The sequence below is a fragment of the Hemitrygon akajei genome, chromosome 27 (genome assembly GCF_048418815.1).
Source record: "Hemitrygon akajei chromosome 27, sHemAka1.3, whole genome shotgun sequence".
NCBI lineage: Eukaryota > Metazoa > Chordata > Chondrichthyes > Myliobatiformes > Dasyatidae > Hemitrygon > Hemitrygon akajei.
The window spans coordinates 12,138,309-12,151,685 of record NC_133150.1 but is presented as its reverse complement, the minus strand read 5'-3'; the positions used below and the strand labels follow the sequence as shown (position 1 = coordinate 12,151,685).

The 13,377-nt window shown below is 42.7% G+C and overlaps 1 long non-coding RNA gene across 1 annotated transcript in view; it reads left to right on the top strand.

Annotated features, from left to right (window-relative positions):
* LOC140717128 (uncharacterized) overlaps nucleotides 1-13,377 on the top strand; it is a 43,364-nt gene that overhangs the window by 18,431 nt on the left and 11,556 nt on the right. The window contains exons 4-6 of the long non-coding RNA XR_012096453.1: nucleotides 2,217-2,335; nucleotides 7,853-7,969; nucleotides 11,831-11,985. This is a non-coding gene — a long non-coding RNA (uncharacterized lncRNA). The remainder of the gene's footprint in view (nucleotides 1-2,216; nucleotides 2,336-7,852; nucleotides 7,970-11,830; nucleotides 11,986-13,377) is intronic.

Below are 13,377 nucleotides of genomic sequence, written 5' to 3'. Positions count from 1 at the left end.
TATATCAGCAACTTTAAGATCGAGAGGTTCTAGTAGTGATGTCGTTTTCCCTGTTACCACAAGAACGGTGGAATACTTGGACCACCGAGCAGCTGTCACTTCACAGAATCATTGAAATCTGCCGCATATTACAGGCCTTATGCCCACAACTTGTGCCGACCTTGTAAGCTACTCTAGAAACTGCCCAAAATTTTCTCTAGCGGATTGTCCTCTACTTTTCTAAGCTCCATGTATCTATCTAAGAATCTCTTAAAGGATCCTATTGTATCTCCCTCTATTAATGTCCTTGGCAGTGCATTCCATGCACCCACTGCTCTACGTGTAAAAACTTACCTCTGACATCCCCCTTGTGCATACTTCCAAGCACCTTAAAACTGTGCCCCCTTGTGTTAGCCATTTCAGACCTGGGAAAATGCCTCTGCCTTTTCACACAATCAGTGCATCTGATCATCTTCTACACCTCTGTCAGGTCACCTCCCATCATCAGTCGCTCCAAGGAGAAAAGGTCAAGTTCACTCAACCTATTCTCATAAGGCATGCTCTCCAATCCCCAGGCAACATCTTTGCAAACCTCCTCTGCACTCTGTCTATAGCAACAACATCCTTCTTGTACTGAGGTGACCAGATCTGAACAGTACTCCAGGTGAGGCCTCAGTAAAGTCAATATAGCTTTATCATTACCTCATGGCTCTTGAACTCAATCCCACAGTTGATGAATCACACCGTACGCCTTCTTCACGACAATGTCAACTGCTCAGCAGCTTTGTACTATGGACATGAACCCAAAATCTCGCTGATCCTTCACTGCCAAGATTCTTAGCATGGATATTACATTCTGTCTTCAAATTTGACCTGTTGAAATGAACCACTTCACACTTACCTGGTTTAAACTGCATCGACTGAGTCGGCTGGTGTGGTATACTGCATCCAGTGCTCCCGGTGTGGCCTTTTATATATTGGCGAGACCCGACGCAGACTGGGAGACCATTTCGTGAAACACCTACGCTCGGTCCGCCAGAAAAAGCAGGATCTCCCAGTGGCCACACATTTTAATTCCACGTCCCATTCCCATTCTGATATGTCTATCCATGGCCTCCTCTATTGTCAGAATGAATCCAAACTCAGGTTGGAGGAACAACACCTTATATACCGGCTGGGTAGCCTCCAACCTGATGGCATGAACATTGACTTCTCTAACTTCTGTTAATGCCCCTCCTCCCCTTCTTACCCCATCCCTGACATATTTAGTTGTTTGCCTGTTCTCCATCTCCCTCTGGTGCTCCCCCCCTCCTTTCTTTCTCCTGAGGCCTCCCGTCCCATGATCCTTTCCCTTCTCCAGCTCTGTATCACTTTCGCCAATCACCTTTCCCGCTCTTAGCTTCATCCCACCCCCTCCGGTCTACTCCTATCATTTTGCATTTCCCCCTCCCCCCTCTACTTTCAAATCTCTTACTATCTTTCCTTTCGGTTAGTCCTGACGAAGGGTCTCGGGCCGAAACGTTGACATCGCTTCTCCCTATAGATGTTGCCTGGCCTGCTGTGTTCCACCAGCATTTTATGTGTGTTGTTGTTTAAACTGCATCTGCCACTTCTCAGCCACAGAACTTATTCTTAACCCATAAATTTATGAAGGCTGATATCTTGGCCCATTAGAGTTGCAACTCGTAATTTCCCAGTCTGGATCCACCACAAACAAAGTAAAATACAGTTTTGTTCTCACTGATGAACTCCCTTTAAATGCTGTGCTGAAGCAGAATTGGATGATTTCTCTGATAATTCAAGAACGGAAGAAGCTCTCTTATCTCATGGATGTGCATCAAAAATTGCTTTCTTTGACCAATGAATTCTTCGATTTCTGTTTCTTTTTAGTAACCGGTCCCACATTGTGTGGCAAAAACTATTGGATCTTGTAATTATTGATCTTTCACGAGTTTAGAATAAGCAAGTTGAACAACTACAGAGATAGAGCAGTGCAGTGCAGTTAAACAATAAGATGCAAAATCAGAATAAGGTAAATTGTAAGGTCTGTATTCCATCAAGAAAATATAGAACATTACAGCACAGTACAGACCATTCAAACCACGTTCCTATAACAACCTTTTAAGTTCCATCTAAATCTTCCCCCGACATAGCCCTCATGTTCTTGATATTTATTGCTTATTTATTATAATTATATAAATATTTTATCTTATTATTTCTTTTATTTGTATTTGCAGCTTGTGGTCATTTGTATACTGCTTGTCCATCCTGCTGGCATGGTCTTTCGTTGATTCTGTTACGGTTATTGGATTTATTGAGTGTGCCTGTAAGAAGATACATCTCACGTTTGTATAAGGTGACATATGCACTTTGATAATAAATTTACTTTGAACTTTTTAAAATTATATAAAAAGAACATTATCAAATTAGTCGCCTCTTTCGTTATCATTGGTTGTCTGAATTAATTTTATTAAAATGAATATCTTACCTAAATTTATATACCTTTTCCAGTCCTTACCTGTCTTTATTCCTAAATCCTTTTTTGATTCTGTTGACTCTTTTATCTTTAGGTATGGAGAAATAAACATCCTCGATTGAATAAAGTTCATCTCTAGAAAGTTAAAAAGAGTGGAGGTTTACCTTAACCAAATTTTAGCTTTTATTATTGGGCAGTTAATATACGGAATCTTACGTTTTGGTTCAATTATATTAATCATGAGGACTGTCCGGGGTGGGTTTCTTCAGATGCTAACTCTGTTAATAAATTTTCTATCATCTCTCTTTTGGGATCTTCACTTCCTTTATCTTTTAGTAAAATAACTGAAAATGTGGTAGTTAAACATACCTTGTGGATCTGGATACAATTTAGAAAACACTTTGGTTTATTGAGATTTTCCCTCTCTCATCCTATTTTTCTTAGTTATTTTTAAGCCCTCTATGACTGATGCAGTTTTTAAACAGTGGGATAGATTAGGTATTAAATGATTGCAGGATCTGTTTGTTGGAGTTAGTCTTTCTTCTTTCGAACAACTGTCAACTAAATATAGTTTACCAAAAACCCACTTTTTTCAATATTTACAAATTGGAGATTTTCTGCGATCTCAATTATGTACATTTCCTAAAAGTCCTGATAATTTCTTATTAGATGAAATTCTTAATTTGAAACCTTTTTATAATGGTTCAATATCCAATATTTATGATACACTGATGGGGATGAGAAATGATTCTTTAGATAATATCAAAAATCTTTGGGAACAAGATTTACAGACTTCAATTTCTGAAGAAACTTGGAATGACATTTTTAAACTGGTTAATACTTCATCGTTATGTGCCTGTCATTCCCTCCTACAATTTAAAGTGGTCCATAGGGCTTAAATGACAAAGGATAAGCTATCTCATTTTTATATGGATATATCTCCCTACCAAGATAGGTGTAACAATGGAGAAGCTTCATTCATTCATATGTTTTGAACATGGCAAGACTTAAAAAATATTGGAAGGAAATTTTCCAATCATTTTCTGTTCTTTTTAAAGTAAAATTTAAGCCTAATCCATTGACTGCTTTATTTGGTATTGTTGGAGGGAAAGATACCATTTTGAAGACATCTGACTAGCACATTCTGGCTTTTATCTCTGTTATGTCTCGGAGGGCGTTCTTGCTTAAAAGGAAGGATGCTGCTCCGCCTACTCACGCTCACTGGTTACGGGATGTTATGGCATACTTAAATTTAGAAAAGATTTGTTGTTCAATTTCTGAATCTAACCAAGACTTTCAAAATTTTCGAGGGCTGTTTTTGAATTATTTTCAAAACCTTTGATTTCTCATTAAAGTACAGATGCTTGTTAATAGCATATTTCATTATCTGATAAGGGTTTTTCTCCTTTTTGTTCTTTACAAACAGCTTTGGCTTTGGTAGTGGGTATAGATTGTTTTATATATATTAAAAATTATTCATATCTCAACATATGAATTAATGTAATCTACATCAATATAGGGTAAGGAATTCGTTAATGTGATTCAAATATAATCTATTTGGTATTATTACATCATTCTTTTGTTTTATAATATGTATTTTCTTGAACTCTGTATTCTTCTATTTAGAAATTAGCGTTGATTTTGCTGGCTGCTTTCCCGAGGCAGTGAGAAGTGGAGACAGAGTTCCCAGGGGGAGATTGATTTCTGTGATGTGTCTCCATAATCCTCTGAATGTCTTGTAGTCACGGACAAGATGATAATGAGGGAGATTGTGAAGCCATGAGTCCATCTGGTTGTGCTGTAGAATGTCTCGATAGACTATTCTTCTTCTGTACTGATGGTGGGTTGCACCTGTCAGGAACCCGCCCAGCCCCAACTCTTTCTCCTCGCCAAAACCCAGCACTTTCCTCCCATCGGCTCCCCTCACTTACATTGCCGGCGGTGCAAACCGCCAGAGCCGACACTCTCCGGTTGTGTCCGCTCCCCGTGAGCTGCTCTCCCGGCCCAATCCTCCCCCCACACTCCCTCACCCTCCGTGTCTGCCACACTCGGTTCAATAGTCTGATAACTGCTGTCCGTCACACGGACATTTCCCCAGATATGGGCCCCGTCCGACCGGTGGAAGTCCGGAGACCCCCAGCGCTGGCGGCTGCGACTGTCTGCCGGTGGGGCCGCCCTCGGCTTCGGCTGTTCGGCCGCCCGATGTGGGGCAGGAAGGGTCGCCAAGCTGGGGCGGCCGAGCCGGAGTGTGAGCAGGAGAAGGGAGTCGGTGGCCGAGAGGTCAGGAATTGAGGGAATTATGCCCGTGGGGGAGAGGATGCGACCGGGGAACCCCAAGCTGGGGCGGCACGGCCTAGTCGGAAGGTTGGGGAGCGGAGCCGGGAGACTGGAGAATCAGGAGGCTGGAAGCCTGGATCCAGGGGAGAGGGAATCAGATCAGGAGGTTGGGAACGTGCATGTGGGTGAGGGGAGACTGAATCTGGATATGGATCCGGAGCCTGGATGCCACAATTTACAGGCGGGAATATGGAAGCAGGGACGGGCTCTGAGGAAAGGGGCAGGGGATCAAACCTCAGGAACTGGCATTTGGCCCAAAGATGAACAGGATGGACGGAAACTGGGATCCTGGTGAGGAGAGAGTGAAAATGTGAAGTGAAGACAGAGGAAGAGTCGGAGATGATCAGGAGCTGAACAACGAAGAGAGGCTGGGGGTCCAGATAAAACACAGAACAACACGGCGCAGTGCCCGAAGAGATCAAGTAAAAAATAGAGGTGGTCTAATCCCAACTCTTATGGAGCAGATGAAGGCAAAAATTATAGTAAAATAGATCTGTCTGTGTGCGTGAGAGAGTGAGCAGGTAAATGTCAAGGAAAAAATGCATCAAGTTTAGTTTTAATATGAAATCAATGCAGTAGTCTCCTGTGTCGAATGAAGTGGTTCACGGTCTTCTGTCACCGTCGCCCATCCCTTCAAGGTTTGACATTTTTCACGAAGCTGACTTGCCTGTTCCTGAGTAATGCTGAGTTTATCTTTCTCTTTACACATCTCAATCTCGAACTGCTTCTCCCTTTTTACCTTGCTCAGAGAAGTAATTGAGGCCAGTCTTTTAAAGATTAGTTTTATTTTTCAGATTTGCATTGAAGCCTTCTGTGAAATACATCTTTTTGCAATGACAAACAGCACAGTCCAAGGATGTGCTGGTGGGCAGCCCACAAGGGTCACCACGCTTCTGGTAACAACATAGTATTCCATAATTCATCAACCTGAACCTATCCATCTTTGGAATGTGGGAGGAAACCGGAGCACCCAGAGTAAATCCATGCAGTCGTACAAACTCCTTACAGACATGGGTGGGAAATGAGCCCTATTTATGTTCGTGGGCAATGCAAAGCGATTTCACTATTGACTATGGAATAGTGATACCCGAGCCATTCAGTAGAAGGGGGAGTTCTGAACTATTGTTTGTTTGGAAACTGTCCTGGTAAACAAGTTCAAATGAGCTTAAGGAAGGACTCAATAAGGATGTACCAGTTTCTTGTAGTGCCCTGCTTTGTAATGTTCAAGGAATTTCTAAATGGGGAGTATTTACAGAAATCAGAGTTACAAAGGGACTTGTGCACCTCGTGCAAGATTCCATAAGGGTAACTTGTAGTTTGAGTCAGTGGTAAGGAAGTTCATTCTCACACTGTTGGTGATTGACACAAAAATGATACAAAACCTGTTTTTTTGATATATTTGTCAGAAATAAATGAAATCTTTTTTTCTGTTTAATAAATTTAGGTTGGCGCTATTTCATCTAGAACACCACTGATATCAGTGAAGGGAAAATGCTTAAGGTTCACTCTGTACAATTTGCATCTTGCTTTATGTGACAAAAACATTGAAATTGCTTGCTCAGTAATTCCAGCAATAAGTACAGTGGTGACTACAAAACATCAGAGTTCAATCAAGAGTGCTGAATGATAGTGAAGACAGATGTAAATATAAGCTGTACTGCATCTTAGATCTTGAGTTTTGGTCAGCTGAGGGCGTTATTCATTGGAGACTAAGGGTGATCTTATGGAGGTGTAAAATGTCATGGTGGGCACAGATAGGGTGAATGTACTCAGTATTTTTCCCGGCTTTGGTGAATGAGGAACTAGAGGTCTAAGGTAAGAGAGGAGAGATTTATGATTGACTTTATTTGTCACAATTTCACCTAAACATACGGTGAAATATGTTTTTTGTGTCAATGATAAACACAGTCTGAAGACTGTGCTGGGGACAGTGTACAAGTGTCACCGTACTTCCAGCACCAACATGGCAGGCCCAGACTGTACTGACCATAATCTGTTGTTGAAATGTGGGAGGAAATGGGAGTACGCGGAGGAAACCCACACTGTCATGGGTAGAACATATAAACTCACAGACGGCGGTGGGAATTGAACCCCATTTAGAGAATGTTGGCACTGTAAAGTGTTGCATTAACTGACAGCTACTGAACGAAATGGCAGCCAATTCACAAGATCACAAGACAAAGGAACAGAAGTAGGCCTTTCAGCCCATCGTGTCTGCTCTGCCACTCCACCATGAGCTAAACTATTCTCCCATCTAGTTCCAATTTCTGGCTTTTTCCGCATACCCCTTGATACCTTGACTAATTAGATACCTATCAATCTCCTCCTCAAACGCCCTCAATGATTGGGCCTCCACAGGTGTATGAGACAACGAATTCCATAAATCCACGACCCTCTGGCTAAGAAAAATTTCTCCTCATCTCTGTTTTAAATGGGTACCCTCTAATTCTAAGACTGTGACCTCTTGTCCTGGACTCACCCACCAAGAGAAACGGCATTTCCACATCTACTCTGTCCAAGCCTTTTAACATTTGAAATGTTTCTATGAGATCCCCTCTCATTCTTCTATACTCTAATGAATACAATCCAAGAGCCAACAAACACTCCTCATATGTTAGTCCCTGCATTCCAGAAATCATCCTAGTGCGTGAATCTTCTCTGAACTCTCTCCAATATCAGCTCATCCTTTCTAAGATAGGGGGCCCAAAACTGCACACAGTATTCCAAATGGGGTCTCACAAGTGCTCCATAGAGCCTTATCAACACCTCCTTACTCTTATACACTATTCCTCTTGAAATGAATGCCAACAGGGCATTCACTTTCCTTACTGCCGATCCTTTGTTTTGAATGTGCTTTGTTTTGCAATCTTGGGACATTCTGTAAAATCAACATTTTTTGTTTTCTAATCATCCAGAATTTTACTCTGTACCTTAGCGGAAATCCACCTTCCGTGGACTGTCCTTTAACGTGATCTATATCTCAGTACTAGTGTGTCCAATCAAGTGGTCTTTATCGCCATACCCATCCATTATTTAACCCTTCCTTTCCCCACCATGCAGGAGAATGCATCCTCTATCATAAACTGAAGTTCCTGGACTGGGAACTGAAAGTACTGACAGCACATGGCATCTCACACTTCTCTGGAAATGGCGACAATTTGAGACGGTTCCATGACTGTAAGTAGTTTATTATTGTTACATGTACCAAGTTGCATTGGTAAAAACTGTTTTGCACACCATTCATGTAGATCATTTTATGACATTAGTGCATTGAGGTTGTACCAGGGAAAAGCAATAAGAGAATGCAGAATGAAGTGTTACAGAGAAAGTGTGTAGGTGCAAGGCCATGTTGTGGTAGGTTGTGTGGGGATGTGCAATTCGTACAGTAGTAGTTCAGTAGATTTATAACAGTGGGGGTGAGACTGTTCTTGAGACTGATGGTACATGCTTTCAGAGAGATTGTTGGGTGTGGGTGGATCTTTGATTATGTTGGCTGCTCTACTGAGGCAGTGAGAAGTGTGTGCTGAATCCATGGACTGGTTTCTGTGATATGTTGAGCTGTGTGCACAGCTCACTGCTGTGTCCTACATTCACTGGCAGAGCAGTTGCTGTACCAAACTGTGATACATCCCGGATAGGATTCTTTCTACGTGATGTGCTGAGTGAAATTGGTGATGGTCAAAGGGGACTTGCTGAATTTCTTTAACATCCAGAGGGAGGAGTGGTACTGGGGGGCTTTGTTAGCCATGGTGTCTGTGTGTTTGGACCAGAACCTTCAGGGTCTCAGAAGAGCTGAAAAGGCCTTGTGTTCCCTCGGATTGAGACGTTACCATCTCAGTGACACCAGATATCTTGGTGCTTGTTCACTTCCAATTGTGAGAGCTGGGCTTCGGGTAACTGATTGTTACCATATAGACAATGACATTCAGCCAAAAGTACCACAGATTATTCATGATGCACGATGGTCTTCATCAAAACAGAGACACAAGGGGCAGCAAATGCTGGGATGTGGAGTGTGAAAACAGGGAGAACCAGAGGTACTCTGCAGGTCAGGCAGCATCCAAGGAGAGAAATGGATGGCTGAAAATTCGGGCTGAGATCATTCTGCTGAATATATTTGACCTGACCTGCTGAGTTCCTCTAGTGGCTCGACTCTGCACATGGTGAAAGCAGTCAATATATGATTGTCATATATGATGAGAGTATTTCAGCTCCTTGCTCTCTCCGCTGCAGCTTTTAACCTTCTCCACTTTACTCTCTGCTCCTGCCTAACTTTTCCTTTCACACCCTTATCTTTCAATCATCTCTTCCCCCCTCGTCCTTCTGAATTCCAGAACCAGAGCCATGAAACGTTCCTCGTATTGTTACGAACCCCGTAACTGGCTCACTTACCAGCAAAGATAGAGATGTCCTTTGAAGTGTGATGGTACTATTTTTAACAGTATTTATTGATAAAAATACACAAAAATAATATCAATGTAAACATACAGATAATATACGTCGTCAATACTAAATCTAAAAGCGCGGGTATAATAATAATAAGAAATAGCTCTATCGTTGTCTAGGGGATAATGTATTGTCCAATGGAAATATAAAAGTCACTCAAGTTCATTCAAGCTGCAGCTTTTGGTTGGAGAGAGAGACGATGTTTTTAGAACTTGCCCGTTTTCCTTTTTATGATGTCGATCCTTTGAAATGTCGTCGGTGGTGATCTCTTCTTTAGCTAAGCCGTCTTCCATGGTAAGGCCTCAATCCCGGGCAATGGGAAAGGACACACGTGGACCTTCCACCGGCTGTCGCTATTAAATGCTGTCACGGGATTTCTAGCGTTTCTCCTGGTGTGTCTAAAAGGGGTTCTTCCCCAGACCTTCTTTTATCCTTACTCACGGGGTCTCAGATGTCAATCAGGTTGGGATGATGCCACCCCCCCCCCCCCAAACCAGCCCACGTTGCTCATTCCTTGAGGGCGTCGATGAATAGCACAGTGCTCAATACACAATTCCGTCTCCAAGAGACAATGGCCGTTTCCCGTATCTTTGTATCATTGAGGGGCCAGGACATTCCAAACCCCCCTGTGGATTCTGCGTCTCTCTCTCATTTCCTGGGTCTCCTGACCTGAATTAATAGCGATCTTGAGATTCTCAAAACGGAGGGGGCTACTGTTACCCACAGGCGTAACAGTATGATAACCCTTTTATTCCTGGAATCTTCCTTGTGAACTTCCTCTGGACCCTTTACAATGCCAGCACATCTTTTCTAAGATGAGGGGCCCAGAACTGTTCACAATACTCAAGTTGAGGCTTCATCAATGCCTGATAAGCCTCAGCAACGCATCCTTGCTCTTGTATTCTAGACCTTTTGCAATGAATTTGCCTTCCTCACCACTTACTCTACCTGCAAGTTAACCTTTAGGGTGTTCTGCACAAGGACTCCCAAGTCCCTTTGCAACTCAGATTTTTGGCTCTTCTCCCCATTTTGAAAATATTCTGCACATTTATTTCCAATACCAGAGTGCATGACCATGATTTTCTAACTTTGTATGTCATTTGCCACTTTCTTGCCTGTTCTCCTAATCTGTCCAAGTCCTTCTGCATCCTACCTGTTTCCTCAACACTACTTGTGCCTCCACCAATCTTCATATCATCTGCAAACTTGGCAACAAAGTCTTCTATTCCATCAGCTAAATCATTTATATACAGCATAAAAAGAAGTGGTCCCAATACCGACCCCTGTAGAACAGGACGAGTTACTGGCAGCCAACCTGAAAATGATCTTTTTATTCCCACTTGCTGCCTCCTACCAATCAGGAAATACTCTAATAATGTTAGTAACCTTACTGGAATACCACGGGCTATTAACTAGGTAGACATCATCATGTGTGGCAGCTTGTCAAAGGTCTTCTGAAAGCCCAGATAGACCACATCCACTGCATCCCCTTTCATGTCCACAGAATCTCCCATCTGTTCCCCTTGTTATTGAGTCCCCTATTGCTACTACTCTCTTCTTCTCTCTCTTTCCCTTCTGCACTACGGACCCATGCTCAGTGCCTGAGACCTGGTCACCGTGACATTCTCCCAGGAAGTCATTCCCCACAAAAGTATTCGAAGCAGTATACTTATTTTTGAGGGGATGGCCACAGGTGTGTTCTGCTCTAATTGCCTGTTTCTATTTCTCCTGACAGTCGCCCAGCTGCTCACCTCCTGCAACTTCAGGAATTGCTCCCAGAATCATTCTGTTGAGTCTCTTCTGAACTCTTATATAGAACATTACAGCAGGACGTTCGACCCTCGATGTTGTGCCAACTTATTAACCAACTCCAAGATCAATTAAAAGCTTACAATTTTCACTAAACTGTTACTGTTCCTCCTCTCTCCTATCTGTTGTGTAGTGGATGCTCAACAGGTTGCTGCCTGGACTTGTTCAACCTATCCTCATATTGTCTTCTGAGGATAGGATGAGTGAGCTGAGGCTTTTCTCTTTAGGGTGAAGAAGCATTAGAGGTAACTTAATAGAGGTTACAAGATCATAACCAGCATTGATTGAGTGGATATCCAGAAGCTTTTTCCCAGGGCAGAAAGAGGTAAGAAGGGTTTCTTTACAGAGCCTGGTATGTGTGCTGAACCACACCAGGGATCGAGGTGGAGATAGATAAATTAGGTACTTTGAAGAAACTCTCATAGGCATATGGAAAATAGAAACATTGAGTGTTACTGTAGGAGGGAAGATTAGATTGATCTTCGATCAGCTTAAGTGGTTTGCAGAATATTGTTGGCTGAAAGGCCCACACTGCTGTGGTGTTCAGTCTCATTCATTGTAATTTCTTCAACTTCCCGTACATTAACAAATTTCCTCTCTCTCCATTGCTCACCCCTACCTTCCTCATTCCCAACTCCTTATGGCTATCAGTTCCTCACTCTTGAATTGCCCGCCCCATCTGAACCCCCACTCGTCTTCTTTCTCTTCACTACCCTGCATCCCACCCTCCCCTTCCCTGACAACATCTCTGACTGATGCTCAGTCTCTGTTGTCCTCATCAAGGATGAAGATATTAAGCCATGCTGACGGGTAACCACATGCAGAAGATAAATCTGGCTCATGGGCGAAATCCCACTTTTACAAACTCCCGGATGACTGTCTGACAGTGTTGTACAATTTCCAAAAGATCCTGATGTTGGTTGGCCAGGAATCAGTCTGTGAGTGTTGACAAGCTTTGGAAGGATGATGGGAGAGGGAGCATGTTTAAAGAAAGCTTACAAAAGTATTTGTCCAGAGCAACAACCCTGCCTGTGATGAGTCCATGATTCCTGATATGGCTCCATGCTGAAGCCAGTGGAGTTTCTACGTCAAGGCACCAGTATACATTTTACTTATTTCATTTAGAGAAGCAGCGTGGAACAGGCCCTTCTGGCCCATTGAGCCGTGCTGCCCAGCAACCCACCTATTTAACACTAACATAATCACAGCACAACTTACAATGACCAACTAGCCTACCAACTAGTACGTCTTTGGACTGTGGATGGAAACTGGGGCACCCGGAGGAAACCCACGCACTGACGGGAAGAACGTACAAACTCTGTACAGACGGGTTACAGGTCCAAGCACCCACGGCACAAGCTGTAATTGTGTTGCACTAACTACTGCACCCCTTGACCTTTGATGTTGTCTGTGTGGAGTTTGCACCTTCTCCCTGTTGCATCTGTTTACTCTGGGAGCTTCAGTTTCCTTCCACTATTAATAATTAGGGAATTATTCTCACACATGACGAGATACAGTATACAACTGTGTTTTGTATAATTCACTTTGCACTGAAATGGACCTTGATTTTTTGTAATTATGTTCTTTTTTCAATACGTTGCAAATAATTTTATTTTCTAATGAATGCTGCTGATCTGATTCTATGAGCCTGTGATGCTGTTGCAAGTAAGTTTGTCATTGCCCCTGTTCACACATGTACTTTACATATGACAATGAATACAACTGACAGCTGCACAGATTATTTAAAAATGTAAGTACATTGAGGTCGTACAAAGGAAAAACAATACCAAAATGCATAACATACACTCAATGGCCATTTTATTAGGCACCCCTGTACACCTGCTCATTAATGCAAATAACTGATCGGCCAATCATGTGGCGGCAACTCAATGCATAAAAGCATGCAGACATGGTCAAGAGGTTCAGTTGTTGTTCAGACCAAACATCATTGTGGGAAAGAAATGTGATCTAAGTAAATTTGAACATTGGTGATGGTTGGTGCCAGATGATGTGGTTTGAGTATCTCTGAAGCTGCTGATCTCCTAAATGTTGATGCACAGCAGTCTCTAAAGTTTACAGAGAGTGATGTGAAAAGCTAATAACATCCAGTGAGCAGCAGTTCTGCGGGAGAAAATGCCCGTTAATGAGAGAGGTCAGAGAAGAATGGTCGGACTGCTTGAAGGTGACAATATCTCAACTGAGCACGTTGCCACAGTGGTATGAGAAGAGTATCACTGAGTGGACCACACATTGAATCGTGAGGTGGATGGGCTGCAGTGGCAGAAGACCATGGGTGTCCACTCGGTGGCCATTTTATTAGGGTACAGGAA